This window comes from Scylla paramamosain, chromosome 6 (genome assembly GCF_035594125.1).
Source record: "Scylla paramamosain isolate STU-SP2022 chromosome 6, ASM3559412v1, whole genome shotgun sequence".
Classification (NCBI taxonomy): Eukaryota; Metazoa; Arthropoda; class Malacostraca; order Decapoda; family Portunidae; genus Scylla; species Scylla paramamosain.
In genome coordinates this window covers 33,551,183-33,566,526 of record NC_087156.1, presented here as the reverse complement: position 1 = coordinate 33,566,526, position 15,344 = coordinate 33,551,183, and the positions used below count along the sequence as shown (strand labels likewise).

The 15,344-nt window shown below is 37.6% G+C and overlaps 1 long non-coding RNA gene across 1 annotated transcript; it reads left to right on the top strand.

The window, feature by feature from the left end:
* Positions 1 to 2,487: 2,487 nt before the first annotated feature.
* Positions 2,488 to 3,376, top strand: LOC135101625 (uncharacterized). Its single transcript, XR_010269339.1, has 2 exons — positions 2,488 to 2,647; positions 3,152 to 3,376. It is a non-coding gene; the product is annotated as an uncharacterized LOC135101625 (long non-coding RNA).
* Positions 3,377 to 15,344: the final 11,968 nt, after the last annotated feature.

Below are 15,344 nucleotides of genomic sequence, written 5' to 3'. Positions count from 1 at the left end.
TCTTTCATCCATCCACTCATCCACATCCATCTACCTACTAATCCACACCCGCCCATCCATCCATCCATCCTAATCATATCCATCCACTGTCCACCTACTCATCAGTCAGTCCACCCATCCATCCACCAATTCATCCACACCCAGTCACCCATATCCACCCACCCATCCATAAACACACACACACAAACACACAAACACACACGCACACACGCACACACACAGACACACACACACACACACACACACACACACACACACATTCCCTTAGTTATCTATTAACAAAAATGATTAAGTAGAGAGATAGGGGTCAGTACAAACGTTATGCTTCGTATCGTACTTAACTTCACAAACTGTGCTGAACTTTATGCTTATGATGCTGAGAAGTTAATTCTGGAGCGTGCTTAACCTTCACACACATCAGTGACTTATCAGTGCCGTGTCCACTCAATGTTTCAGTGCTAGTGAAAAAATAAATAAATAAATAAAAATCGGTACTTTGAATCTGGCTGATGCATTCACACGTCTGGCGCAGTGTTGTGTTTTAACTCTCCGTGTCAGTTTCGTCTCCATTCCATTAAATTTAATATCGTCGCCTCCGATATTTTTCTGGTTTTCACGGACGAGTGTTGTGAGTTTGTGCACAAGAATGCATGATGAACTACTGTAATGTGCAGCGAGATAAAGCAACATAAGATGAAGAAAATAGTAAAAAGAACGTAGTAAGAATGATGAGAAAGCTAGAGTACGAACGCCAGTGTACGATCAAGAGTGGGTCGTACACTGATCGCTGTCATAAGCTTATCATAAGAACCCACGCGCCCAGAGACTCTCATTCCCTGATTAATTTATCCTATTTCTATTTGATCAATCAGGAACCCTCACCTCACGTAGGATGCGGCTGGGAGGAAGAGAAGGAGGAGGAGGAGGAAGGAGAGGTGGAAGAGGCAGGAAGGGAGATTGAGGTGGAGGAGGAGGAGAAGGAATACAAATAAATACAAAGAATTCCAAAGGACGACCAAACAGCTACAAAAAAAAAAAAAAAAAAAATCTGAGTAAAATTACGACAGATCCTGGGTAATATACTCGTGCCGTGTGTCCTTTGTTATGTACTGTGTGGATGGATGAGTGTTATGTATGCACTGTACATGTATATCCGTATAAATAAACATGTATGTGTTTATATGTATGTGTGTGTGCATGTATGTATGGAAAGGCAAGTATGTGTGTTGTTTTTATGCTTATAAATATGTTGGTATGAATACGTTCTCGTACAAATGTAGGCATGTATCCATGAATATATGTATTGGTATAACTCTCCCACTATTATTTTGTGTAACTATTATTTTTTATATATTATTGTTACTCCCTATATAAGTGCATGAGTGTGTGTGTGTGTGTGTGTGTGTGTGTGTGTATTGCCACGTACAGACTGAAAGACACGTTGTGGAGGAATGTCCAGTGTCATGTGCTGTACGACTTTAAGAACACTTTTCGCAGATCGTTATTCGTATGATACAACCTATAAAAACATCCATGACATTCTCATTACCTTATGTGTAGGATGTAACATCGTTAGGGTATAATGTTCCGGTACCGCTCTATAAAAAATATGGTCAGTTGCTTTATTGATAAAGAGCCATGGTATGAACTATGTTAATTAACACTCATAATATTCAAGTTTCTACAATTTTCGTATTTTAATGTTTTGAATATTATAGTTTTTTTTTTTTTTTTTTATCTTGGTGGTTGACATTTTTTTTTTTTTTTATCTTCTGTTAGGTGTGCATAATAGTTTTTACTTTTAATTCGCATGTATAAGTGCTGACTGAGGTATTTTTAGTCTTGATTGGTCTGTTTCTTTGTAGTGTACTGCGTGAGTTTATGTGTTAACAACTCAACTTTTTATGTCCCTATTTTAGTCGTGTTTTTAGCTTTGGTATTGCATTTTATGTTTTAATTTTATTTCGAGGATTTTCATAAAGATTTAATAGTTTCAAAGTTTCCTTTACAGTTTTACATTATTTAGTATCCCTATCTTAGTAGTGTTTTAATTTTGGTGTGACATTATATGTTTCAAGTAACTTTTAGAGTTTTTACAAAATTCAATAATTTTTCTGTTAAAGCTTTTAAGTTCTTCACCTTGTTTTACTTATGTTTTTCCTTAAATACAATTTTGTTATGTAATTTGTAAAACTATCCTACGCACTTATTTGATCTGCCTCTGATTAGCGTATTCATTGTTATTTGAATACTTTCTTGTTGGCTACAGCTTTGCTACAAAATGTTCATGATTTGATATTATGTATAATATATGCTGTGGTCAATAAATCTATTAATCTATCTATCTATGTGTGTGTGTGTGTGTGTGTGTGTGTGTGTATGAATCAAAGGTAGCCAGCCAGGCGAAGACGGACCCCAAGGGATTTTATCAGGTATACAGGACGAAGAATAAGGATACTGTAGGTCCATTAAAGGCAGCAGATGGGGAGCTGGTTAGTTCTGGGGAGAAGATTAGTAAACTTCTGAATCATTATTTTTTAACTGTCTTCACCCAGTGGTAAGTGGGTGGGGTATGCAGGGGGTTTAATGAAGTGTAAGGGGACAGACAGGGTGTAGTGAGTTGACAGACACACAGACAGACAAACAGGTAAGATACACAGGGTTTACGGAGGTGTACGGGAAAAACAGGGTAGTTTAATAAGATAAGGGTGTATTTATGGTGTACTGAGGTGTAGGAGAGAGAGAGAGAGAGAGAGAGAGAGAGAGAGAGAGAGAGAGAGAGAGAGAGAGAGAGAGAGAGAGAGAATACAAGCTATCTCATTGGACATACATCTAAATTGGTGTACACAAGCCTTACCTAATATGTGTATGGATGTCTGAGCATATACCAGCATCTGTTATGAGTCTGTGTGTGTGTGTGTGTGTGTGTGTGTGTACCAGCCTTACCAAGTGTGTGTGTGTTTCTAAGTGTACACCAGTGTTTGCGTACAAGTTTACATGTGTACACCAGCCTTAGTAAGTATTTCAGTGTGTTTTTAATTGTATACCAGCATGAATTTTGTGTTTTTTTTTTGTTTTTAATTGTATACCAGCATGAATTTTGTGTTTTTTTAAGTGTTTGAGTGTTTATTTAAATTATCTGTTATCCCAGCCCCTCCAGACCCACCTATGGCATACAGCGTCAGTCCAGAGTACAGCCCCAGGTTGGTCTCGTTAGCCCCGATGAGGATGAAAGCAGGAATCATCATCATTAGGCCCTGTGGATGGTGAGGGTGGTACAGCAGGCAGTGGTGGGTTAAATAATATTGTTACTGATAAATTCTGTTGTTTTATATTATAATTATTTGGCTACACAGTAAAAATATAGATTTGAAAATATACTTTGTAAACCTCAGTAACTTCCACTACAGCCTGTTAAACTAGAACCATGAAAACTCCCTTGAAAACCCCAGTAACTTCCACTACAGCCTGTTAAACTAGAACCATGAAAACACCCTTGAAAACTCCAGTAACTTCCACTACAGCCTGTTAAACTAGAACCATGAAAACACCCTTGAAAACCCCAGTAACTTCCACTACAGCCTGTTAAACTAGAACCATGAAAACTCCCTTGAAAACACACACACAGGCAACCCCCTCCCGGCCACACACACACACAAACAAAACAGACAATTTACCTCAAAACACTTGCAAAAACAGCCCCAAAACACGTCCAAAATACCCCAAAACAGACAATTTACATCAAAACACTTGCAAAAACACCCCAAAACACACAACCAGAGGAGTGTAATGAATTAATAAGTGAAAGAAAGCAAGAAAGTGTAAGGAACGAATGATAATGAAAAAAAAAAGTGATTTAAATGAGATTGTCAAGATGTTTTGATGGTTTATGGTAAGAAAAATGATAGAATGGGTTTGTAATGATGACAGAAAGGAAGGAATAAGAGGGAAAAGTAAAGAAATGAGGAAAGGAAAAAGAAAATGATGCTTTACCCACAATGCATCTCTCTTTAACCACATTCAGAGACACAAGGAAATACAAACAAATAACAAAACAAGCAAACAGAAAAAATGAAAGGAAAAAAAAGAAGATAAGTAAAAATTATACGAAAACAAAAAATGTACATAATAAAAAAAAATAAATAAAAGAGAGACAGAAAGAATAAATTATTGAACACACACACACACACACACACACACACACACACACACACACACCTCAGGCAGCAATTCCTGGAAGAAGACAACAAAGAATATTATGTTAGCCACAGCGAGAGTGAGTGCGTAGACAACCGAGGCCGCAAACCACCCAGTACTTCCCCAGCGGGAGAACGCGGCCCCCACAGCTGGCCCGACGGTGAAGCCTATGCTGAATGCCACGCTGATCAGTGCCTGTGGGTTAAGGGGAGGTTAGGTTAGGTTAGGTTAGGGTTAGTTAGGTTAGGTTAGGGCACACTGATAACACACCACAATATAAATAAGAAATAAAATAATGCATAAGAAAATAAACCACAACCAGAACACAACCACAACCACTACAACACTTTTAAACACCCTCAAAATACCCCAATATACACAAAAACATCCCAAAACACTCCAAAACACACCAAAACACCCTTAAAATACCCCAATATACACAAAAACATCCCAAAACACTCCACAAACACTTTTAAACACCCTTAAAATACCCCAATATACACCAAAACATCTCATTCCTGATCCACATTTTATTATAGTAAGTAATGAGATCTTTTAATGGTTGATCAGGAAGTGGCTGGCTGGTGATATGGTGACAAGCTTGCTCTGTATGTGATGGAGGTTAGTTTGGCAGTGCCATTAACTGCTGAATTAATTGTCTTACAGCGAGTTGATTACTATAGGCATTTTGTAGACCTAGTGTTTTTACTCTTCGGTAGACTGCTTGGACCCAGTGAAACCAACAGCCAAATTACCCCAAAACACACAAAAACACACAAAAAACATCCCAAAACACTCCAAAAACACACCAAAACACCCTCAAAATACCCCAAAACACCACAAAACACATCAAAAACATCCCAAAACACTTTAAAACACACCAAAAGTCCCAAAACACCTCCACAACACCACAAAAACACCCCCTAACCACCCCAAAATACTCCAAAACACACCAAAACACTTCACAACACACCGAAATACACCAAAACACACCAAAAACACCCAAAAACACCCCAAAAACACCTGAAAACAACCTCAGAACAATGAAAGGGAACAAAACACAAAAGAACAATAAAAAAACAAAAAACAAGAAAACAAGCTGCAATATCAGGAACACAAACAAACACACACACACCCTACAAGCAAACAAACAAACAAAGATAAATAAATAGATAACAGGATAAAGAAATAGAAAAAAATCATCATAAAAACAAACTAGAAATCTATAAACCAATACAAAACGCAACATACCCACATACATTTTTTTTGTGAGTTTTAATAATTCTCAGTTCGTTGAGGCGTTCTTTATAATTGTTTAACCTATTTTCTCCTCCTGCTCTGACTTCATCTTACTATTGTGCTAATTGCTTTTCCTTTCTTCTTTCTACGGTCAAGGTGGGTGGGGGTTGTCACCTGGCAACTTATAGCGCTTGCGCTCGTCCCACTCTGCCTTCTCCGTTATGTTTAATAATAATAATAATAATAATAATAATACCACCAGACAAGACAGAATGGAACCTTGCAGGGACGCGGATGATATGCTGGTAATAAGCCACACAGACTTATTACCACACAGAGGAATACAAGCCGCTGGAGTCATGCTTGGGGTAATAGTCAAGGAGAGCAGGAGACAGAGGCACCACCACCGTCAAGCTGCGCAGGTCCAGGATCAGACTGCCGAGCACAGTACATAAATAAATAAATAAATAAATAAATAAATAAGTAAATAAATATGATAAAACAATAAGAAAACAACAACAACAACAACAACAACAACCACATAAAAACTGATGACCCCAACCAGTCACCATGACCTCTAGTACAAGGGTCACACAGGGCCACCACACTGCGACCTGACACAAACATAAACAAGACACCTTTTATGCATGAAGGACAAGTGACCTATGACCCAACAGTGACCCACAGTGACCCACATTGACCCACAGTGACCCAACAGTGACCCACATTGACCCACATTGACCCACAAGGCCTAACCTAACCTAACCTAACCCAAATACACTGAAACACATGCGATTTTCTTTCAACACACCAAAAAACACACATTTCTAGCCAAAAACACTTAAATAACACTTAATTTCCTTTCAAAACACCCCAAAAAACACTTATTTATGCCCAAAAATACACTAAAAACATGTAATTTCCTTTCAAAACACCCAAAAACACACTTTTCTATCCAAAAACACTTAAAAAAACACATTTTCCTTTGAAAACACCCAAAAAACGCTTACTTCTACACAAAAACACCGAAAATAACATATAATTTGCTTCCAAAACACCCAAAAAACACACATTTCTAGCCAAAAAACACTTTAAAACACTTAATTTCCTATCAAAACACCGCAAAAGCACTCATTTCTTGCAAAAAAACATCGAATAACACTTAATTTCTTTTCAAAACACCCAAAAAACACACATTCCTAGCCAAAAAACACTTAAAAAACACTTAATTTCCTTTCAAAACACCCAAAAACACACATTTCTAGCCAAAAAAACACTTAAAAACACTTAATTTCCTATCAAAACACCACAAAAGCACTAATTTCTTGCAAAAAAACATCGAATAACACTTAATTTCCTTTCAAAACACCCAAAAAACACACATTTCTAGCCAAAAAACACTTAAAAAACACTTAATTTCCTTTCAAAACACCCAAAAAACACACATTTCTTGCCAAAAAACATCGAATAACACTTAATTTCCTTTCAAAACACCGCAAAAGCACTCATTTCTAGCCAAAAACACTTAAAAAACACTTAATTTCCTTTCAAAACACCCAAAAAACACACATTTCTTGCCAAAAAACATCGAATAACACTTAATTTCCTTTCAAAACATCCAAAAAACACACATTTCTAGCCAAAAAACACTTAAAAACACTTAATTTCCTTTCAAAACACCGCAAAAGCACACATTTCTAGCCAAAAACACTTAATTTTCTTTCAAAACACCGCAAAAACACACATTTCTAGCCAAAAAACACTTAAAAAACACTTAATTTCCTTTCAAAACACCCAAAAAACACACATTTCTAGCCAAAAACACTTAAATAACACTTAATTTCCTTTCAAAACACCCAAAAAACACACATTTCTAGCCAAAAACACTTAAAAAACACTTAATTTCCTTTCAAAACACCCAAAAAACACACATTTCTAACCAAAAAACACTTAATTTCCTTTCAAAACACCGCAAAAACACACATTTCTAGCCAAAAAACACTTAAAAAACACTTAATTTCCTTTCAAAACACCCAAAAAACACATTTCTAGCCAAAAACACTTAAATAACACTTAATTTCCTTTCAAAACACCCCAAAAACACACATTTCTAGCCAAAAAACACTTAAAAAACACTTAATTTCCTTTCAAAACACCCCAAAAGAGACACACACCTACCCAAGGACAGCGAAAAAACAACAATTTCTACCCAAACTTGGAAAACACGAAAATCTAAAAAAAAAAAAAAAATAAAAAAATAATAAAAAAAAACATCCCCTGCCTTTTTAAAACGCCACAGAAACGAAGAATTCACTTAAAAAAACACTGCAAGCACAATATTCCCTTGAAAAACACCAAAAATTCTCACTTCTATTCCAAAATGCCTAGAAAAAAAAAATTGCGTATTTAACTCAAAACACTTCATCTTATATTACAAGGCTGCCACATCACCACCGCCACCACTACTACTACTACTACTACTACTACTACTACTACTACTACTACTTTTGCTTACCTTTAAAACGCTGGAAATTCAGTGAAAATATTGTCTTCTTAATATTTCTTCTTTTCCTTCTCCTCTTCCTCCTTCCTTTCCTTCTTCTTTTTCCTCCTCCTTCTTCTTCATTTCTCCTTCTTTCTCCTCTTTCTATTCTTCTCTATGCATGAAAACAGCTGGAAAATATAGGAAATAACACTAAACACTGATGGAAGGGCAGTGGGAGGAGGGAAGGTCCAGGGTCTCGGTTCCCGGATGAAGGCGGCTGATGACGTCACGTCCGCCATATTTACGTTACGCAAATGATTTTGAAAATGACCCCTCGCAAAAATGGAGCTAGGCCGGAATGCTTTACATATTATGAAAGGGCATAATTTTAAATTAATTCTGGAGATATAAAAATATTCCAAGCTTCAGTAATAATAAAGCTATATTTAAATAACTATATGAAAAAGTGTTCGAACAAACACGATAAAAAAAACATTCCAAAGTCCACAAATCTCATTTCTCATGAACACAATACACTTTAAAAAATCGAAGCTATTTTTACAAACAATCAGAAGTTAACTGGAAGCTGAAATAAATAAATAAAGAATTTATAAATGTCAACTTTTTGAGTGTTCAACGGGTCTAAAGCCCCTCTAAAAGTCCACGTATTTCACTCAAAAGCATCATAACATATTTAAAAAACAATAAACGATTTTTTGAGCCCATAAAATCTTGCCTAGCGGCTGAAATAAAAAATTATGTTTGGCGGTATGAAAAATTTAACGGCAAACAGCAACACTTATTTACGCTGAAACAATCTCATAACCGACATGTTTCCCTTAACACTCGCACGCAAAACACTCAAAACACCACCAAATATTTTTACAAACCATAAAATCTTAGTTAAAAAGCCTAAATATATAAGTTAAGAAAATAGAAAGAATATTGGAACCGGGGGTAGACTCTGGCAATCCATCATGGCGGCCGCGGGAGGGCTGGGAGGGGGCTCAGATGTAAACAAGCTTGGCCATCTCTCTTTCTTTATTATTTGTGGTTGTTATGAAGGTTATTTCTCTATTTTCTGGATTAATTTCAGCTGTGTGTATGCGTATGTGTATGTATGTGTGTGTCTGTGTGTGTGTGTATGTGTGTGTGTGTGTGTATATATATGTATGCGTATGTGTGTGTGTGTGTGTGTGTGTGTGTCCGCCTCTATTCCATGATAAATAGCATTATTTTCTCTCTTCTCTTCTCCCCTTTTGCTATTAAGTATCAAGTATTTTCCAGGTATTTCCAGTGTTTTCCAGGTACTGTCGTAGGTTGAAGCCAGACCTCTGCTACCTGTCACTACTAAACTCACCTTAATTGACCTCCTGTGCCTCTGTGGTCCCGTTCCCTGGTGTTTAAATGAAAAGAGGACACACACACAACCGCACTGCACGGTGTTTCCCAGGTACACTGAGGAAGACAATAAAAAATAATAAATAAATAAAAAAAACAATCCCAAAACGCCTGGAGCAGTCTGCCTCCCTCCCTCGGTGAAGGAGGTGGAAACAAGCGGACCCTCACCATGGGGTACAACCGGATACTTTAATTATATGGCAGGAAATGCGAGGGTACATTGAGTTTATAAGCGAATAGAAATGAAAACATGTCACTTGAAGCACTGTGAGGTGTTAAGAGAGAGAGAGAGAGAGAGAGAGAGAGAGAGAGAGAGAGAGAGAGGGAGTCGGTTCCCCGCGCCAAATAGCCTATCACTTATAATTAAACCTTTAAATTGACGGAAACTCGAATAAAAGCATAGAAAATGAGAGGACTGAGTTTATAAGCGAACCTTAAAATTAATTAGAAGTTATGAAAGACACAGTAGACTGTTTATAATGATACTGAAGACTGAAAGAGTGAAAGGGTTAGCCTATCACTCACAGTTAGGGAAACTTACGTATGTGTGTGTGTGTGTGTGTGTGTGTGTGGAAAGATATAATTGTTTATGTACAGTCTCTCTCTCTCTCTCTCTCTCTCTCTCTCTCTCTCTCTCTCTCTCTCTCTCTCTCTCTCTCTCTCTCTCTCATTTTACGAAGCATATCACCAACTGCACGTTTATGAAGCTCTACCAGAAATTAGACACATTTTCCAGGGTGCTTTCAGGACTCCATCAACAAATTTAAGGGGGGAATCTTTACGCATTTTCAAGGGTGCTTTCAAGATTCCAGAGGTAGATTATCTGTAAGACAGGAAATATTGCGTCACGTCTCAGCAACCTTTAAAAGCAACTACAGGAATCCAGGAGAGAGAGAGAGAGAGAGAGAGAGAGAGAGAGAGACATTCTGGAGATGCAGTATTTCTGAAGGTGCTTTCTTTGACAAGTAAAAACGAACTAATCTAAAGGTGAAAACATTTAACTCGACCTCGTTTTACTATTCATATTATTACTGTTCACGGCACAAGCTGTGTATGCATGAAATATTTATACTTTGTAATGAAAAATATACAGAAAGGCACACACACACACACACACACACACACACACACACACACACACACACACACACACACACACACACACACACACAATTTAATTCAATTCCATTAAGTCTATTGATTACAGCTACAAACGGGTAATTGCAGTAGTTTAACATCCAGTGGAAATGAAGCATAATGAAACTGTAGTACAAACAATATTTCTTTACGTTTAACAAATTTTAATTTTAAATAAAGGGCAAACATGGAACTAAAGACGTTACATTTGGATATATAAAACAGACAGATATTAAACCCATGCATGGGGTAACAATCATCTATAAAACAGTAATTTGATTAAAAACTATACAAGGGGGCATAAAACGTCTTTATAAAATTAAAATAAAAACACACAAACTTGAAACAATACAAGGCAGTATAAAACATCTCTATAAGATAAATACACAGAAACCCATAAATACACTGACATGGATAACAGTTAGACTTTCAGGTTTACACACGCGCTCCAACCGAGAAGCACAATATGCATGCAACCTATACTACACAAACGGAAAACAAATTAACTGTACACTCTCGCAAAACGATATGAACACGAACGCAATAAGCACACAAGAAAATATATATGAATCTTAAGGCATCTCATTGTCGTATATAGTTAATAATGTCGAAGACGATTTTGTTTCAAACTGGTTTGAGAATAAATCAGTAACGTTATTAGTAATAATAGATGTGTTCTTGAGGAGTGCTGTACAATGCGTGTCTTGGTTTTTTTCTGGAACTAATCCACACGAACACGACCTGTTCTTGGACGGTAAGCGGCCTCAACAACGCCTGTTCCATCTCCCAGTCTCCCATGATAGAGTGAAGCTGCTTACACGAATGTCACGATCCCGGTTATCTTTCCAAGAAAGTGGACGGTACACTGATCCCAGAAAGTTTTAAAGGTCTGGATTTTTAACCCATTACATCCCGAGCATCAATCCGACTGGAATTTTTGAACGAAATTTGAGACAAGGCTTACTCATGAGTCCCTTATTGATAATCAGGTCCATTTTTTCCCTTATTTTAATAAGAAATACGATTTCTTGGTACGTACATATCTGTACGTATGGCAGGTAGACCGGGGATAACATACATAAGACACATGAGCAATTTCTAACCAAAAAATGCATGTTTTTGTTTACATTGTTTACTTCCCTTTATTTATTAACCTTTTATAAAACTGTCCATATAATTTTGTTAAGCTCTATTTCATTTAGGAAATTTTATCCCACAGAAAAAGAAAAAAAAAGTAAAATAAAAGAAACAATAAAAAGTGAAATATTTAACTTTTCATAGACCCATTTCACTTTTACTCAAGGACACTTATGTTTTAGATAGAAGATAGATAGACAGATAGAGCTCACCAGCTGTGGTCGGCAGGAACCAAATTTTGAAACCAAAACGTGTTGGCTTGCCTTTCATGAACCGTTTGAGGGAGTGAGGGCCAAAATATCTTATCATTGACTCGTCCACGCTGACAAACTCTGTTTTCTCCACATACTTGGTCGCCGTGTCATTTATGTTTTTGAAAAGCATGGCTACTTTCCAGAAAGGGTCGTCTTCGTTAGGCTTGTTCAAGTTGGCAAAGTGAGTGTACCGCATTACGTCGTCAAATTCATTTCTGGACATGGCTTTCTTTACAAGTGTGTTGTTGGTCTCCTCGCGTCTTTGCCAGTACATGTGATTCTGAGATTCCGTCAGATATCCACTCAAGTACATAATGGTGCGGCTGGCGCGAATCATATTCCTATTGACCCTTGACCCAAAATCCTGGTTGTTTTTGCTGGCCTGCATATCTATTAGTCTCCTTGACAATCTTATCAATGCAAGAATCAGGCAGAAACAGAATGAGGTAATCGTAAGGAGCCCTAATCACATCAGAGTCAATAGGAAGAGTTGTCTTTGTCCATTTTTCAACGCAAAATGGGGGGATTTTCTTTCCTAGGTCATTCTTTGATCACACTCTGCCTGACTTGCCACCACTCCCCACTCTACCTGAGATGCGACCACTCCCCACTCTACCTGAGATGCGACCACTCCCCACTCTACCTGAGATGCGACCACTCCCCACTCTACCTGAGATGCGACCACTCCCCACTCTACCTGAGATGCGACCACTCCCCACTTTACCTGAGATGCGACCACTTCACACTCCAGCTGAGATGCGATCACTCCCTACTCTATCTGAGATCCGACCACTCCACACTCTACTTGAGATACGAACACTCCCATACAGGGACTGCCACGTGTAAGCCTGGTCGCTTCTTGCAGCTTCCCTTATTTCTTATGTTCTTATGTTCTTATGTTCATTTTACCTGAGATGCGACGACTGCACACTCTGCCTGAGATGTGACCACTTTACACTCTACCTGAGAGGCACTCATTTCTCAGTGTCACCACTCACAATTTACTACGTGATCTTCTCAGCGCTGTTATTATTCAGGGCGGCAAAACAACTTCACCAGTGGGATATATCCTGAATGGTAGGGTTTTCAGTGTTCGCAGGTTGATTTAATTAAGAAGTTGGTCAACATCGTCTCGCGGTCTCAAAACAATATATTATGATGTTATGATAGTGTCTATATATATATATATATATATATATATATATATATATATATATATATATATATATATATATATATATATATATATATATATATATATATATACTATAAATTCATTTTCTTTTATCATTATTATTGTTATTATGATTATTATCATTAATTATATCATTTATCAATTATTATTATATTTTTTCTATGTAAGAGGGCCACTGACCAAGGGAAACAAAACCAGAAGAAAAAATCCCACTTAGACGCCAGTCTCAAAGTCAAGATAATAATCGAAAATTGAAGGATGAGTGTCTTGAAACTCTTGAAAGAGTTCAAATCATAGGAAGCAGGCAAGGAGTTTCAGAGTTTACCAGAGGAAGGGAAGAATGATTGAAAATACTGGTTACCTCTTGCATTAGAGAGGTAAACAGAATAGGGATGAGAGAAAGAAGAAAGTCTTGAGCAGCAAAGCCGCGGGAGGAGAGGAGGCGTGGAGTTAGCAAGATCAGAAGAGTGGTTAGCATGAAAATAGGGGTAGATGATAGAAAGAGATGCAACACTGTAGCGATGAGGAAGAGGCTGAAGACAGTCAGTTAGAGGAGAGAAATTGATAAGAAGAAAAACTTTTGATTCCACCCTGTCTAGAAGAGCAGTATGAGTGGAACCCCCCATACATGAAAAGCATACTCCATACATGGACGGATAAGGCCCCTGTACAGAGTTAGCAGCTGGCGGAGTGAGAAAAATTGGCGGAGGCGACTCAGAACACTTAATTTCATAGAAGCTGTTTTAGCTAGAGATGAGATGTGAAGTTTCCAGTTTAGATTATAAGTAAAGGACAGACTGAAGATGTTCAGTGTAGAAGAGGGGAAAAGCTGAGTATCATAGAAGAAGAGGGGATAGTTGTCTGGAAGGTTCTGTCAAGTTGATAGATGGAGGAATTGGGGTTTTGAGGCATTGAACAATACCAAGTTTGCTCTGCCCACAATTTGAAACTTTAGAGAAATCAGAAGTCAGGCATTCTGTGGTTTCCCTGCGTGAATTGTTTACTTCCTGAAGGATTGAACGTCTATGAAAAGAAGGGTGGTATCATCAGCGCAGGACTGGATAGCACAAGAAGTTTGGTTCAGAAGATCATTCATGAATAATAGGAAGAGGGTGAGTGACAGGACAGAACCCAGAACACCATTGAAAATTAGTAAATTTAGGAGAAGAACAGTGACCATCTACTACAGCAACACTAGAACGGTCAGAAAGGAAACCTGAGATGAAACTATAAAGGGAAGGATAGAAGCCATAAAAGGTTTGTTTGGAAATCAAAGCTTTGTCCCAGACTCTATCAAAAGCTTTTGATATGTCTAAGGAAACAGCAAAAGTTTCACCAAAAGCTTAGTAAGGAAAGCCAAAAGATCTCCAGTAGAGCGGCCTTGATGGAACACATACTGGCGATCAGATAGAAGGTTGTGAAGTGATAGATGTTTAAAAATCTTCCTGTTGAGGATAAATTAAAAGAAACTTTAGATAGGCCTGAAATTAAAGCAATAGGAAAGTAGTGTGAGGGATTAGAACGGTCACCCTTTTTAAGAACAGGCTGAATGTAGACAAACTTTCAGGAAGGAGGGAAGGTAGATATTGATAAATCATCTACCTTTCCTTTTTGCTGGAACTTTGCCTACATTCAGCCTGTTCTAAAAAAAAGTAACCGTTCTAATCCCTCAAACCTCCCTCCTATTGCCTTAATTTCTTGCCTATCTAAAGTTTTTGAATCTTTCCTCAACAGGAAGATTTTTAAACATCTATCATTTCACAACCTTCTATCTGATCACCAATATGGATTCCGTCAAGGCCGCTCTACTTGTAATCTTCAGGCTTTCCTTACTGAGTCTTGGTCATCCTCTTTTAGAGATTTTGGTGAAACTTTTGCTGTTGTCTTAGATATATCAAAAGTTATTGATAGAGTCTGGCACAAAGCTTTGATTTCCAAACTACCCTCCTACTTCTTCTATCCTTCTCTCTGTAACTTCATCTCAAGTTTCCTTTCTGACCGTTCTATTGCTGCTGTGGTCCACGGTCACTGTCCTTCTCCTAAATCTATTAACAGTGGTGTTCCTCAGGGTTCTGTCCTGTCACTCACTATTTATCAATGATTATTTATCAATGATCTTCCAAACCAAACTTCTTGTCCTAGCCACTCCTACGCTGATGATACTACCCTGCACTTTTCCACGTCTTTTCGTTGACGTCCAACTCTTCAAAAAGTAAACAATTCACGTAGGGAAGCCACAGAACGCCTGACTTCTGATCTCTCTAAAAATTCTGAGTGGGACAGAGCAAACATATACTTT